A 17579-nucleotide genomic window follows, 5' to 3' on the forward strand; every position below is an offset into this window, starting at 1 on the left:
AGGAATTACGAAGGAGTGTGCTGATGAGAGGAACTTTTGCGTGGTCTAGAAATTTGCGGATAAATCCTCGTTGCAGATGTAATTTCTAAACCTTCAAAAGTCCTTTCATACAAATGTTTTAGGTGTCACAAGTAACAAACCCCTTTAGAAATTGTTAACTGAGTATTCAAACCTCGGGTCGTCTTCTCAAGGAACTGCGAGGAAGTATGTTCTTATTATTGGCTATGAAGGTTGTAATCGGGGTTTAGAAGATAAGAAGCAAGTAATTTGAATGACAAGTAAAGTAAATAGCAATTAAAATAAATAAATACTGTAAAGCAGACTTTTGGCAAGGTAAGAGAAGTTGGAGGTCCAACGTAGTTATCTCTCTCAACTATAATGAAAGTTGAATCTAAACTCCACTTGATCAACCTGTACTAGGGCAAAGGAAAGTCAAGGGACTAATTAAATTGACCTTTGAATCCTATTTATTTCCTAAGAAAAGGTTGGGATTACTTAAGTTCAGCTCAATTAGCAAGACAACGATTATCAATTATGTTGAGTTTAATAACTGTTGAGTTACTGAATTCTTAACCAGGACCAAAAGGGGAAAAAGTAAAATTGCTGGAATAATAAAAATATCCTTAGATGGGAAGGAATGACAACTTAAATCAAAGGGAACAATCATAAACTGAAAATACCTCAAATATTATTAATTCAGATAACAATCTGTAACATGGATGAAATTCATAAATTCACTGATTAATTCAAGTGCTGGAATAAATAAAAGTAAAAGGAAGCTAAAACAAAGGAACGTAAAACCTGGATTGAGAGTCACTCTTAAAACAAGAAGAAATCCTAAATCCTAAAAGAGAGAGAGAGAAGATCTCCCTCTCAATTGAATCTAAATCATTGAAAAGTAAAATATGCGAGCTCTCTTTGAATGGATATATTCCCACACTTTATAACCTCTGGTCTATGCTGTCTGTACTTGGATCTGGGCCAAAAAGGGCTTCAGAAATCGCTGGGGGCACATTCTGTAAATTCTGATACATGGCCTCTGTCACGCGTCCGCGTGGGTCACGCGGTCGCGTCATTCGGAGCTTTTCCTTGCCACGCGGTTGCGTCAGTCATGCGACCGCGTCATGTGCGTTCTGCTTAAGGCGCGCGGTCGCGTCAGTCATGCGGCCGTGTCGCTGCTGATTCGTGCTTGGCACGCGATCGCATCATCCATGCGATCGCGTGGATACCAGTTTCCTTAAAGCTCCGTTTTGCTTTCTCCTTCCATTTTTGTATGTTTCCTTTTCCGTCCTTTAAGTCATTCTGCCTTAGAAAATCTGAAACTACTTAACACACTGATCACGGCATCGAATGGAAATAAAGGTAATTAAATTAATTAATTTTAAAGCTTAGGAAACATGTTTTTCATTTACATCACATAATAAGGAAGGGAAAGTAAAATCATGCAATTAATGTGAATAAGTAGGTGAAGGATTGTATAAATCACTCAAATTAAGCACAAAAGAACTCATGAAATATGGGTTTATCAACCTCCCCACACTTAAACACTAGCATGTCCTCATGCTAAATCCAAGGTAAATAATTAAGGTTAAAGTGATGGAATGTCATGCAATGCAACCTAATTTAAATGCAACTACCTAAATGAATGATGCATCATGCAACTCTAATTTATTTACTCATATATAAAGCTTACATGTAGCCAAGTTAATTCACATTCTCAAGGAGTTATGTATATATATATATATATATATATATATATATATATATATATATATATATATATATATATATATATATATATATATATATATATATATATATATATATAGCCAACCCTTAAATAATAAAGCATTTTAGCAAATGAGATGGGAAAGAAGATATTGTACAAACTTGCAAAACAATTAGTAAATTAAGTACAGATATATGTTGATGAGTTATTGAACCCTCACTGGATTTTGTGTTTACTCTCTAGTCACTCAGTGTTTATTGGGTTTATTCACTCTATTTTTCTTTTTATTCTTAATTTCTATAGCTTTGTTCTTCATCTAACCAATCAACAATTATAGAATATAGTCATACCAAAAAGTCAGGAGGTCTTTAATTGAGGTCCGGCCAAGGTAAAGGTAAGAATTTCTGTATAGGGTCAAGTGAGCTAATAAGTGAATCCTTAATTAGACTAAGATCTCACCTAACATACATATCTAGTAAAACAAAATCTCTTTACCTAATTTCCCATATTTCCCACTTATTGTTACATGCTCATGTTTCACTTTTTATTTTTATCCCATGTGCATTGTTTTCATTGGGGAATTTCTTTTGTATCCCCTTTTATTTAGATGCTAAAAAATAACTCTCTTTTTTTTCTTTTTTCTCTTTTTTTTTAATGCACATGGTAATTGAATCACTTAGATTTTCTCATGAGCATGCTTCCCAAATTTATTTTATTTCTTTTAACTTCTCTACCTTTTTGGTTCTATCATCCATGTTCCCAAAAGGTTTCCCAAATTTAACTCTATTCATGATTTTCTATCTTAAGCTAACCAAGGATTCACTTGGGATTTTCTTTTGTTTTTCTGCTTAAGGCTAGTAATTTGGCTAAATAGAATAAAGGGGTTTTAAAAGGCTCAAGGGGGCTAACAGGGGTGATGTAAAAGGTCGGCTAATTTGGGGTAAGTGAGCTAAAATCAAATGATGGCCTCAATCATTCTCTTGGTATGTATCTACATTCTATATTCTATAATTGGACATAAAGATTAAAGCAAAGGAAAGAACATCAGAATAAAAAGAAATGTAACACACAGAAATGAAATTATGGTTTGAATGTAACCATACAACTTAAGCTCAAGACTCACAGGCTGTGTGTTCTCTAACTCAAGCTTCATATATCATTTATATATTATATGCAGGTTTAGTTAAAAATTCCCATTATTCTCATAAAAAAAAATTATTTAGGGTAGCTTTTAAAGTTTTAATGTTCCTCCTTGATGAAATGTTGTCAGCTTAACTACATCATGTAATGCTATATATAAGGTTTGTGGATTTAAATCTGATATGTTCAATTTCCTAGCTTACTTCCTTTTTATATTTCAATTTAAAATATACTATCTTATGCTAAAAAGGGTAAACTATACTAATTAATCCACTAATAAATCAGAATTGCAAACTAAACTAAATAACTAAAAATCTGAACTAAAGATGCAATATGCAGAAAATAGAGTAAAAATACATAAAAGCAATGTATAAGTATTCAGAAAATAACAGTAAAAAGAAAAATACAGAAAAATATTCAAAATAAAAGAAAAAAAAGATGTAGTGGTTCACCAAAATAACCGCCAGAGATGGCAACCTCCCCACACTTAAAAGGAAGCATTGTCCTCGATGCTCAATCAAGCCGGGTGTGAAGGAGTGTCATCACTGGGAGGGATGGTAGCTGGAGTCTCAGTGGTGGTGGTGGGCTGAGGGTCTGGCTGCTGTGGAGGAGGTGCTGACTAGAGCGGGATCTCAAGATCTGCAGCCTCAATCTGATGTGGGACCACTGCCTGTGGTGCGGTCGACGCTGCCTCCTGGGGATGGGTCTCTGCCTCGGGTGCATCCGCTTCTTCCTCAGATGCCTCGGATGGTGTGTCAGGCTCGGAGGGAATCTCACCGGATCGTATCATCAGCTTTAGGTGCTCATAGCGCCGCTTGTTGCGACGCTCCATCTGGTCAAGTCGTCGGAACAAGCGGTGCACCAGATGATAGACGGGCTCTGTGGCAGGTGGAGGTGCAGTGGTGGTAGCAGGGGTAGGTGGTGCAGCAGTGGAGGAGGAGGGTCCAGCAGACGGTGGGGCTGACTCATCAGTAGCAGTGAATGGTGGTGGTCTGTGGCCCAAGGCTAAGAAGTTCCGGCTGTGCGGAATGATCTTCCTGTAATCCGCCGCTGGTGGTCTCTCATCGGCAGCCTCCCATGGCACGTCAGCTCGACGGCCAAGCTGTGTAACTAGATATGGAAAGGGGAGGGTGCCTCGGACATGGACCTTGGCCATATAGTGCCGAATGAAATGTGGCAAATAAAGGTCCTTACCCTCTAGCACGCACCAAAGGAGGGTGATCATAGCAGCCGGGATCTCCGTCTCGTGAGTACTCGGCATCACATAATTACTCAAGATCTGATGCCATAACCGAGCCTCATCGTTTAAGTATGCTCTCTTGATCCCTCTAGGCATGGTAGTGTCCTGACCCATCTCCCAAGGAACTGTCGGGTCGAGAACTATCTGTGCCTTTACAGCATCCCAATCAAACTGCATCTGACGCATGTCCTCCTCAGCCTTTGAATAACCATCAGGCTGATCGGACTTGGCTGGGAGCCGGAGAATGTCCTCTAAGGCCTCTTCAGTGACCAGAATTTGTTTTCCTCTCAGGTTCACTGCATCTAGGGTAGTGAGATAGTAGTTGCAGTAGAATTCCCGTACCCAAGATGAATTGACCTCTGTCAGTGTTCTTCCAGAAAGAACCAGCCCCTTTGCTTGATTTGCTTAGTGGTGTACTGCTGGAGTGCTTCTGGAATCTTCAGAGTTCGCTCCAGGTATAGATTTCTGGAGTTTGCAAAAGCCGGGTACTTCAGCTCAAAGTACCGGTTTGCAAATTTTATAGGATCATTTGCAGGGAGCAGCTGGTCAGCTTTTTCCTGCTGTGTGAAGTTCTTCTCCCGCCATGAAGAATCGTGCATTAGAGCAATGATGGACTGGGAGGAGTCTCCTCTCTTGCGCTTGCCAGTAGCTTTGCCTTTTCCTTTCCTCTGTGAGGCAGACATCCTGAAAAACAGAGAACCAGGATATAGGTAAAATAGGAAAGCAAATAGGCAATTAAACAAAGGAAACTCAAAGCGTCAAGGGAGAATTAGAATAAGGAAAATGAGTAAATGAAATGTGATTGAATTTATGTTAAAGGGAAAAATAATCAATATGCCATGGTGAGAAAGTTAGAGGAAAATGAAAATAATCAGAAAAGAGATAAAAAAGGGTTAGTATGGTTAGAATTTGAAAAAGAAATTAGTAAATAAAATTAGTGAGTTAGTAAAGTGCGGGTTAAAGTAAGTGGCATAGAAAAATTCCATATAACAAGGATTCACAGGTAAAAATAGAAGTACTCATAATCGAACAAGGAAAACAGGGTGATGCTGATTCGAATAGAAATAAAGAAAGCAAAAATTGGAATCAGTGAATCACAAATGCAGTTTATGAACTAGGAAATCAAAGAGGATAAGAAAGTCTGCCATAGCATTCATGAAATGGTTTGGGTAAAGCAGAGTAAAACAGAGTTCAGAAATGCCAAACCAAAACATGAATGAAAACAATTTGAAAAAATTTGGGCAGCATTCCGGCTGAAATTGGATTATCCCGGAAAATAAACAGCAAACATAGCAATTCATATAAATAAAAAACTTGCTGCAGTTATCAGTAATGAATAGAAACAGGAAAATTTGGAGTAACAAGCAGCAATTGCAAGAAATCATGAGGTCACAGGAACAGCAGAATTGCAGTTATGATAAAACATAAACAGGAACAGTGCAAGTAAACAGACCTAGATCCACTAACCACAGCCTAAGCTACCTAACAACCTAAAAATTCCACTACAGCATGCATATCTATCTATCCTAAGTATGAACAGAAATGGAAAAAAAATTACAGAAAAACGACGAACGGATAAAAAGGGGGTTGCGTTTTGCGGAACCTGGTAGGCGGGAGGGGTGGAACGGGGAAGAAGGTGGCTACGGCGGCGTCCGGCGCGGTGGCGGGGCACGGTGTCGCGGTGGCGGCTGAGGGGGGGCAGTGGCGGATAGAGGGTTTAAGGTTAGTGATAGAAGAAGGGAGGGTTTACTGGTGGGTGGCGGAGAGAGGGGGGCGCGGCTGGCTGGCTGGCGGTGGGGGGCGGTGGTGGTTGGAGAGAGAGGAGAGAGGAAGAAGGGAGAAGAAGGGAGGGGAGGGGGTTGCGGCGGCGGCGTCTGGGTGGTGGTGCAGTGGCGGCTGGGTGGTGCTGGGTGGTGGTTGGAAGGAAAGGAAGCAGAGGGAGAAGAGGGTTGGGGGTGGGGGGGCTGCACGACTGATAGGGTTCGTGTGACTTGGGGGGTTATACTTTCGAATCCACGCGGCCGCGTGGGACACGCGGTCGCGTGGTTGGGGTGAAAATGGGAGTGACGCGATCGCATGGGGCGCGCGATCGCATGAGAGGGGGGAAAGAAGGTTGACGCGATCGCGTGAGTCGCGCGATCGCGTCACTGGAATTCGTGCTAAACGCACGACTCCAGCGCCGTTTTAGCGCAACTCTCTGTCTCCATTTGGGGTGATGTGCAATCCATGCGACGCGGTCGCGTGGGATTGGTATTGTGCAAGTGACGCGATCGCATGGGGCATGTGATCGCGTGGGCCAATTTGTGCGAAACGCACAAGGGCCGCACGATTCCAGCCTAACTTTCTGTTCGTTGGATCCTTACGCCGATATATATATCACGTGGTCGCGTGGGTCACGCGATCGCGTGGGTGGTGTTTCTCGCAATATGACGCGATCGCATGGGCATGCGATCGCGTCGTGCACCCTTTTTTTTTATACATGAAAAATGCAGAATGCAATGATTAACATGAATGCTATGCATGATTCCAGGTTTAATAAATTAAAATGAAAAAGGAAAAATGAAAGCAATTAACAAGAAATAAATTGAAAAAGAAGCGACCATACCATGGTGGGTTGTCTCCCACCTGGCACTTTTAGTTAAAGTCCTTAAGTTGGACATTGGAGGAGTATCCTGTTATGGTGGCTTATGTTTAAATTCGTCTAAAAATCTCCACCAGTGCTTGGAATGCCAATAGCCTCCGGGGTCCCAAACTAAGCATGCAAAGCTTCTGAGCAGCTCCAAACAGATTTTCAGGCTCCCGGGACTACGAATGTCAGGATAGAGTCCAGGATTCCAATTCTTGCTTTTAAATCTGCCTCCGTCTTGATTTACATTTTTCCATTTGGGCGGGTTAAAAAGTAGAATCTCACCTTGGTGACCAAACGTTTTCCGTGATCCATGCAATTGAGCATGATACCAATCCGTGTACTTCGAAGTGAAGCGTGGAACCTTATTGAGCCTTGTGCACCAGCTCTGAGTACGAGCCATTTCCCTCTTACTCTTAAAGCCGCAGAGAGCTCTAAGCTGGCCATCTGTTTCAAGCAAACCATATTCAAGTGAATAAGTAAAGTTATAAGTTAAGGATTGTACCCACTTGAAGCTTGTATTAGGTGGTGATGGCCTTGGGATAGGTGTTTTTGGTGGTTCTGCAAGTTCCATTTTCTTGTGCTCTTCTGTGAATTTCTCCACTTCTTTGCAAAGATCTTCAATTGTATCTGTGTCCTGGTCAAAGTTTTCTTTGTCTTCCTCATCACTTGAGTCATAGATTGGAGGTTGAGAGAAATCTACCTCTGCATCATCTTCATATTCACTTGGGGAAGATTCTTCGATCTCAGAGAATTCACTTGCGGATGCAAGTTCATCACCCAGAGAGCTAGACTTGTGACTATCATCATCAAGGGAATTTGCTTCTTGGATTATTCTGTCTGATTCTTCATAAACAACTTGCCTTGGAGATTGTACAATATCCTCCTTAGCATCAACTGTAGCATCCTGGACGGAGTTTTCCTCAATTCTGGATTCCCATGGAGGTTCAGCATCTCCTAGATCTTCAACCAACTCTTCTTCTTAAACAATGACAGCTTCTTCTAATTGTTCTAGTACAAATTCATGCTCTGTCTTGTCCACTGGAGTTTCTGGCAATTCCTTCATGCTCTGCTCTTCATTGAGCTGTCCACATGGAGCTGTGGCTGATCCTTGCGTAATTGAGCGCCTAGAAGCCCATTGAATCATTGCTTGCTCCAGTTGTTTAATGGTTGTTTGAAATTTAATTACTGTTTCCCTTAGGCGATCCTCTGCTTCTCGAGTTGCTGGACTTGGACATGATACAAAGGAAAGTGGTGGTGATTGGGAACGATTGGATTAGTATTGGGGTAATGAAGGATCATATGGTGGCGAATGGTGAAGAGAAGCTTGTGAGTGTGGTGGTTCGAGGTTATGTTGAAAGGATGGTTTATATGCACGGGGTGGGGCTTGTTGGTAGTTACAAGGTTGTCCACCATGTCTTTCAGCTGGGTATGCACTATAGAACGGTCTTTGTCCAGGATATCTCGGAGGGTGTTGCTGCCAAAAGGGTTGATTAGATCCTCTTGGTTTCATCCATCCTTGATTGGTCTGACCTTGATGCACATTCCTGCTGTAACTTCTATTTCCTTTAACAATATTAGAACCATACTCAAAGCGAGAGGGGTGAGAGTTCATAATAGCAAATAAAGATAAAAAGGAAAAACAAAAATAAATAAACAAGCAAAAGAAAAATATTTACAATAACCAATAATAAGGCACACGGTAGCAGTTTCCCAGCAACGACGCCATTTTGATGAGAGGAACTTTTGCGTGGTCTAGAAATTTGCAGATAAATCCTCGTTGCAGATATAGTTTCTAAACCTTCAAAAGTCCTTTCATACAAACGTTTTGGGTGTCACAAGTAACAAACCCCTTTAGAAATTGTTAACCGAGTATTCAAACCTCGGGTCGTCTTCTCAAGGAACTGCGAGGAAGTATGTTCTTATTATTGGCTATGAAGGTTGTAATCGGGGTTTAGAAGATGAGAAGCAAGTAATTTGAATGACAAGTAAAGTAAATAGCAATTAAAATAAATAAATACTGTAAAGCAGACTTTTGGCAAGGTAAGAGAAGTTGGAGGTCCAACGTAGTTATCTCTCTCAACTATAATGAAAGTTGAATCTAAACTCCACTTGATCAACCTGTACTAGGGCAAAGGAAAGTCAAGGGACTAATTAAATTGACCTTTGAATCCTATTTATTTCCTAAGAAAAGGTTGGGATTACTTAAGTTCAGCTCAATTAGCAAGATAACGATTATCAATTATGTTGAGTTTAATAACTGTTGAGTTACTGAATTCTTAACCAGGACCAAAAGGGGAAAAAGTAAAATTGCTGGAATAATAAAAATATCCTTAGATGGGAAGCAATGATAACCTAAATCAAAGGGAACAATCATAAACTGAAAATACCTCAAATATTATTAATTCAGATAACAATCTGTAACATGGATAAAATTCATAAATTCACTGATTAATTCAAGTGCTGGAATAAATAAAAGTAAAGGAAGCTAAAACAAAGGAACGTAAAACCTGGATTGAGAGTCACTCTTAAAACAAGAAGAAATCCTAAATCCTAAAAGAGAGAGAGAGAAGATCTCCCTCTCAATTGAATCTAAATCATTGAAAAGTAAAATATGCGAGCTCTCTTTGAATGGATGCATTCCCACACTTTATAACCTCTGGTCAATGCTGTCTGTACTTGGATCTGGGCCAAAAAGGGCTTCAGAAATCGCTGGAGGCGCATTCTGTAAATTCTGATACGTGGCCTCTGTCATGCGTCCGCGTGGGTCACGCGGTCACGTCATTCAGAGCTTTTCCTTGCCACGCAGTCGCATCAGTCATCCGACCGCGTCATGCGCGTTTTGCTTAAGGCGCGTGGTCGCGTCAGTCATGCGGCCGCGTCGCTGCTGATTCGTGCTTGGCACGCGATCGCGTCATCCATGCGATCGCGTGGATACCAGTTTTCTTAAAGCTCCGTTTTGCTTTCTCCTTCCATTTTTGTATGTTTCTTTTTCCGTCCTTTAAGTCATTCTGCCTTAGAAAATCTGAAACTACTTAACACACTGATCACGGCATCGAATGAAAATAAAGGTAATTAAATTAATTAATTTTAAAGCTTAGGAAACATGTTTTTCATTTACATCACACAATAAGGAAGGGAAAGTAAAACCATGCAATTAATGTGAATAAGTGGGTGAAGGATTGTATAAATCACTCAAATTAAGCACAAAAGAACTCATGAAATATGGGTTTATCAACCTCCCCACACTTAAACACTAGCATGTCCTCATGCTAAATCCAAGGTAAATAATTAAGGTTAAAGTGATGGAATGTCATGCAATGCAACCTAATTTAAATGCAACTACCTAAATGAATGATGCATCATGCAACTCTAAATTATTTACTCATACATAAAGCTTACATGTAGCCAAGTTAATTCACATTCTCAAGGAGTCATGTATATATATATATATAGCCAACCCTTAAATAATAAAGCATTTTAGCAAACGAGATGGGAAAGAAAACATTGTACAAACTTGCAAAACAATTAGTAAATTAAGTACGGATATATGTTGATGAGTTATTGAACCCTCACTGGATTTTGTGTTTACTCTCTAGTCACTCAGTGTTTATTGGGTTTATTCACTCTATTTTTCTTTTTATTCTTAATTTCTATAGCTTTGTTCTTCATCTAACCAATCAACAATTATAGAATATAGTCATACCAAAAAGTCATGAGGTCTTTAATTGAGGTTGTAATGTGGTCATGGTAAAGGTAAGGATTTATGTATAGGGTCAAGTGAGCTAATAAGTGAATCCTTAATTAGACTAAGATCTCACCTAACATACATATTTAGTAAAACAAAATCTATTTACCTAATTTCCCATATTTCCCACTTATTATTGTAAGGCCCACATCGGTTGGGGAGGGGAACGATGCATGCCTTATAAGGGTGTGGATACACATGCTCATGTTTCACTTTTTATTTTTATCCCATGTGCATTGTTTTCATTGGGGAATTTCTTTTGTATCCCCTTTTATTTAGATGCAAAAAAATAACTCTCTTTTTTTTTCTTTTTTCTTTTTTTTTCTTTTTTTTTTAATGCACATGGTAATTGAATCACTTAGATTTTCTCATGAGCATGCTTCCCAAATTTATTTTATTTCTTTTAACTTCTCTACCTTTTTGGTTCTATCATCCATGTTCCCAAAAGGTTTCCCACATTTAACTCTATTCATGATTTTCTATCTTAAGCTAACCAAGGATTCACTTGGGATTTTCTTTTGTTTTTCTGCTTAAGGCTAGTAATTTGGCTAAATAGAATAAAGGGATTTTAAAAGGCTCAAGGGGGCTAACAAGGGTGATGTAAAAGGTAGGCTAATTTGGGGTAAGTGAGCTAAAATCAAATGATGGCCTCAATCGTTCTCTTGGTATGTATCTACATTCTATATTCTATAATTGGACATATAGATTACAGCAAAGGAAAGAACATCAGAATAAAAAGAAATGTAACACACAAAGATGAAATTATGGTTTGAATGCAACCATACAATTTAAGCTCAAGACTCACAGGCTGTGTGTTCTCTAACTCAAGCATCATATATCATTTATATATTGTATGCAGGTTTAGTTAAAAAATCCCATTATTCTCATTAAAAAAATTATTTAGGGTATCTTTTAAAGTTTTAATGTTCCTCCTTGATGAAATATTGTCAGCTTAACTACATCATGTAATGCTATATATAAGGTTTGTGGATTTAAATCTGATATGTTCAATTTCCTAGCTTACTTCCTTTTTATATTTCAATTTAAACTATACTATCTTATGCTAAAAAGGGTAAACTATACTAATTAACACTAATAAATCAGAATTGCAAACTAAACTAAATAACTAAAAATATGAACTAAAGATGCAATATGTAGAAAATAGAGTAAAAATACATAAAAGCAATGTATAAGTACTCAGAAAATAACAGTAAAAAGAAAAATACAGAAAAATATCCAAAATAAAAGAAAAAAAAGATGTAGTGGTTCACCAAAATAACCGCCAGAGATGGCGACCTCCCCACACTTAAAAGGAAGCATCGTCCTCGATGCTCAATCAAGCCGGGTGTGAAGGAGTGTCATCACTGGGAGGGATGGTAGCTGGACTCTCAGTGGTGGTGGTGGGTTGAGGGTCTGGCTGCTGTCGAGGAGGTGCTGACTGGATCGGAATCTCAAGATCCACAGCCTCAATCTGATGTGGGATCGCTGCCTGTGGTGTGGCTGGTGCTGCCTCCTGGGGATGGGTCTCTGCCTCGGGTGCATCTGCCTCCTCCTCAGATGCCTCGGATGGTGTGTCGGGCTCGGAGGGGATGTCACCGGATCGTATCATCAGCTTTAGGTGCTCATAGCGCCGCTTGTTGCGACGCTCCATCTGGTCAAGTCGTCGGAACAAGCGGTGCTCCAGATGATAGACGGGCTCTGTGGCAGGTGGAGGTGCAGTGGTGGTAGCAGGGGTAGGTGGTGTAGCAGTGGAGGAAGAGGGTCCAGCAGACGGTGGGGCTGACTCATCAGTGGCAGTGAATGGTGGTGGTCTGTGGCCCAAGGCTAAGAAGTTCCGGCTGTGCGGAATGATCTTCCTGCAATCCGCCGCTGGTGGTCTCTCATCGGCAGCCTCTCATGGCACGTCAGCTCGATGGCCAAGCTGTGTAACTAGATATGGAAAGGGGAGGGTGCCTCGGACATGGACCTTGGCCATATAGTGCCGAATGAAATGTGACAGATAAAGGTCCTTACCCTCCAGCACGCACCAAAGGAGGGTGATCATAGTAGCCGGGATCTCCGTCTCGTGAGTACTCGGCATCACATAATTACTCAAGATCTGATGCCATAACCGAGCCTCATCGTTTAAGTATGCTCTCTTGATCCCTCTAGGCATGGTAGTGTCCTAACCCATCTCCCAAGGAACTGTCAGGTCGAGAGCTATCCGTGCCTTTACAGCATCCCAATCAAACTGCATCTGACGCATGTCCTCCTCAGCCTTTGAATAACCATCAGGCTGATCGGACTTGGCTGGGAGCCGGAGAATGTCCTCTAAGGCCTCTTCAGTGACCAGAATTTGTTTTCCTCTCAGGTTCACTGCATCTAGGGTAGTGAGATAGTAGTTGCAGTAGAATTCCCGTACCCAAGATGAATTGACCTCTGTCAGTGTTCTTCCAGAAAGAACCAGCCCCTTTGCTTGATTTGCTCAGTGGTGTACTGCTGGAGTGCTTCTGGAATCTTCAGAGTTCGCTCCAGGTATAGATTTCTGGAGTTTGCAAAAGTCGGGTACTTCAGCTCAAAGTACCGGTTTGCAAATTTTATAGGATCATTTGCAAGGAGCAGCTGGTCAGCTTTTTCCTGCTGTGTGAAGTTCTTCTCCCGCCATGAAGAATCGTGCATTAGAGCAATGATGGACTGGGAGGAGTCTCCTCTCTTGCGCTTGCCAGTAGCCTTGCCTTTTCCTTTCCTCTGTGAGGCAGACATCCTGAAAAACAGAGAACCAGGATATGGGTAAAATAGGAAAGCAAATAGGCAATTAAACAAAGGAAACTCAAAGCGTCAAGGGAGAATTAGAATAAGGAAAATGAGTAAATGAAATGTGATTGAATTTATGTAAAAGGGAAAAATAATCAATATGCCATGGTGAGAAAGTTAGAGGAAAATGAAAATAATCAGAAAAGAGATTAAAAGGGTTAGTATGGTTAGAATTTGAAAAAGAAATTAGTAAATAAAATTAGTGAGTTAGTAAAGTGCGGGTTAAAGTAAGTGGCATAGAAAAATTCCATATAACAAGGATTCACAGGTAAAAATAGAAGTACTCATAATCGAACAAGGAAAACAGGGTGATGCTGATTCGAATAGAAATAAAGAAAGCAAAAATTGGAATCAGTGAATCACAAATGCAGTTTATGAACTAGGAAATCAAAGAGGATAAGAAAGTCTGCCATAGCATTCATGAAATGGTTTGGGTAAAGCAGAGTAAAACAGAGTTCAGAAATGCCAAACTAAAACATGAATGAAAACAATTTTAAAAAATTTGGGCAGCATTCTGGCTAAAATTGGATTATCTCGGAAAATAAACAGCAAACATAGCAGTTCATATGAATAAAAAACTTGCTGCAGTTATCAGTAATGAATAGAAACAGGAAAATTTGGAGTAACAAGCAGCAATTGCAAGAAATCATGAGGTCACAGGAACAGCAGAATTGCAGTTATGATAAAACATAAACAGGAACAGTGCAAGTAAATAGACCTAGATCCACTAACCACAGCCTAAGCTACCTAACAACCTAAAAATTTAACTACAGCATGCATATCTATCTATCCTAAGTATGAACAGAAATGGAAAAAAAATTACAGAAAAACGACGAACGGATAAAAAGGGGGTTGCGTTTTGCGGAACCTGGTAGGCGGGAGGGGTGGAACGGGGAAGAAGGTGGCTGCGGCGGCGTCCGGCGCGGTGGCGGGGCACGGTGTCGCGGTGGCGGCTGAGGGGGGGCAGTGGCGGATAGAGGGTTTAGGGTTAGTGATAGAAGAAGGGGGTTTACTGGTGGGTGGCGGAGAGAGGGGGGGCGCGGCTGGGTGGCCGGCGGTGGGGGGCGGTGGTGGTTGGAGAGAGAGGAGAGAGGAAGAAGGGAGAAGAAGGGAGGGGAGGGGGTTGCGGCGGCGGCGTCTGGGTGGTGGTGCAGTGGCGGCTGGGTGGTGCTGGGTGGTGGTTGGAGGGAAAGGAAGCAGAGAGGGAGAAGAGGGTTGGGGGTGGGGGGGCTGCGCGACTGATAGGGTTCGCATGACTTGGGGGGGTTATACTTTCGAATCCACGTGGCCGCGTGGGGCACGCAGTCGCATGGTTGGGGTGAAAATGGGAGTGACGCGATCGCGTGGGGCGCGTGATCGCAGGGGAGGGGGGAAAGAAGGTTGACGCGATCGCGTGAGTCGCGCGATCGCGTCGCTGGAATTCGTGCTAAACGCACGACTCCAGCGCCGTTTTAGCGCAACTCTCTGTCTCCTTTTGGGGTGATGTGCAATTCATGCGACGCGATCGCGTCGCTCACGCGGTCGCGTGGGATTGGTATTGTGCAAGTGACGCGATCGCATGGGGCATGCGATCGCGTGGGCCAATTTGTGTGAAATGCACAAGGGTCGCACGATTCCAGCCTAACTTTCTGTTCGTTGGATCCTTACGCCGATATATATATCACGCGGTCACGTGGGTCACGCGATCGCGTGGGTGGTGTTTCTCGCAATATGACGCGATCGCATGGGGCATGCGATCGCGTCGTGCACCCTTTTTTTTTTCATGCATGAAAAATGCAGAATGCAATGATTAACATGAATGCTATGCATGATTCCAGGTTTAATAAATTAAAATGAAAAAGGAAAAATGAAAGCAATTAACAAGAAATAAATTGAAAAAGAAGCGACCATACCATGGTGGGTTGTCTCTCACCTAGCACTTTTAGTTAAAGTCCTTAAGTTGGACATTGGAGGAGTATCCTGTTGTGGTGGCTTATGGTTAAATTCGTCTAAAAATCTCCACCAGTGCTTGGAATGCCAATAGCCTCCGGGGTCCCAAACTAAGCATGCAAAGCTTCTGAGCAGCTCCAAATAGATTTTCAGGCTCTCGGGACTACGAATATCAGGATAGAGTCCAGGATTCCAAGCCTTGCTTTTAAATCTGCCTCCGTCTTGATTTACATTTTTCCATTCGGGCGGGTTAAAAAGTAGAATCTCACCTTGGTGACCAAACGTTTTCCGTGATCCATGCAATTGAGCATGATACCAATCCGTGTACTTCGAAGTGAAGCGTGGAACCTTATTGAGCCTTGTGCACCAGCTCTGAGTACGAGCCATTTCCCTCTTACTCTTATAGCCGCAGAGAGCTCTAAGCTGGCCATCTGTTTCAAGCAAACCATATTCAAGTGAATAAGTAAAGTTATAAGTTAAGGATTGTACCCACTTGAAGCTTGTATTAGGTGGAAATGGCCTTGGGATAGGTGTTTTTGGTGGTTCTGCAAGTTCCGTTTCCTTGTGCTCTTCTGTGAATTCCTCCACTTCTTTGCAAAGATCTTCAATTGTATCTATGTCCTGGTCAAAGTCTTCTGTGTCTTCCTCATCACTTGAGTCATAGATTGGAGGTTGAGAGAAATCTACCTCTGCATCATCTTCATATTCACTTGGGGAAGATTCTTCGATCTCAGAGAATTCACTTGCGGATGCAAGTTCATCACCCAGAGAGCTAGACTTGTGACTATCATCATCAAGGGAATTTGCTTCTTGGATTATTCCGTCTGATTCTTCATAAACGACTTGCCTTGGATATTATACAGTATCCTCCTTAGCATCAACTGTAGTATCCTGGACGGAGTTTTCCTCAATTCTGGATTCCCATGGAGGTTCAGCATCTCCTAGATCTTCAACCAACTCTTCTTCTTGAACAATGACAGCTTCTTCTAATTGTTCTAGTACAAATTCATGCTCTGTCTTGTCCACTGGAGTTTCTGGCAATTCCTTCATGCTCTGCTCTTCATTGAGCTGTCCACATGGAGCTGTGGCTGATCCTTGCGTAATTGAGCACCTAGAAGCCCATTGAATCATTGCTTGCTCCAGTTGTTTAATGGTTGTTTGAAATTTAATTACTGTTTCCCTTAGGCGATCCTCTGCTTCTCGGGTTGCTGGACTTGGACATGATACAAAGGAAAGTGGTGGTGATTGGGAACGATTGGATTGGTATTGGGGTAAAAAAGGATCATATGGTGGCGAATGGTGAAGAGAAGCTTGTGAGTGTGGTGGTTCGAGGTTATGTTGAAAGGATGGTTTATATGCACGGGGTGGGGCTTGTTGGTAGTTACAAGGTTGTCCACCATGTCTTTCAGCTGAGTATGCACTGTAGAATGGTCTTTGTCCAGGATATCTCGGAGGGTGTTGTTGCCAAAAGGGTTGATTAGATCCTCTTGGTTCCATCCATCCTTGATTGGTCTGACCTTGATGCACATTCCTGCTGTAACTTCTATTTCCCTTAACAACATTAGAACCAAACTCAAAGCGAGAGGGGTGAGAGTTCATAGTAGCAAATAAAGATAAAAAGGAAAAACAAAAATAAATAAACAAGCAAAAGAAAAATATTTACAATAACCAATAATAAGGCACACGTTAGCAGTTCCCCGGCAACGGCGCCATTTTGATGAGAGGAACTTTTGCGTGGTCTAGAAATTTGCAGATAAATCCTCGTTGCAGATATAGTTTCTAAACCTTCAAAAGTCCTTTCATACAAACGTTTTGGGTGTCACAAGTAACAAACCCCTTTAGAAATTGTTAACCGAGTATTCAAACCTCGGGTCGTCTTCTCAAGGAACTGCGAGGAAGTATGTTCTTATTATTGGCTATAAAGGTTGTAATCGGGATTTAGAAGATGAGAAGCAAGTAATTTGAATGATAAGTAAAGTAAATAGCAATTAAAATAAATAAATACTGTAAAGCAGACTTTTGGCAAGGTAAGAGAAGTTGGAGGTCCAACGTAGTTATCTCTCTCAACTATAATGAAAGTTGAATCTAAACTCCACTTGATCAACCTGTACTAGGGCAAAGGAAAGTCAAGGGACTAATTAAATTGACCTTTGAATCCTATTTATTTCCTAAGAAAAGGTTGGGATTACTTAAGTTCAGCTCAATTAGCAAGATAACGATTATCAATTATGTTGAGTTTAATAACTGTTGAGTTACTGAATTCTTAACCAGGACCAAAAGGGAAAAAAGTAAAATTGCTGGAATAATAAAAATATCCTTAGATGGGAAGCAATGGTAACTTAAATCAAAGAGAACAATCATAAACTGAAAATAC

This window comes from Arachis ipaensis, chromosome B1 (assembly GCF_059453495.1).
Source record: "Arachis ipaensis isolate K30076 ecotype BB chromosome B1, ASM5945349v1, whole genome shotgun sequence".
Classification (NCBI taxonomy): domain Eukaryota; kingdom Viridiplantae; phylum Streptophyta; class Magnoliopsida; order Fabales; family Fabaceae; genus Arachis; species Arachis ipaensis.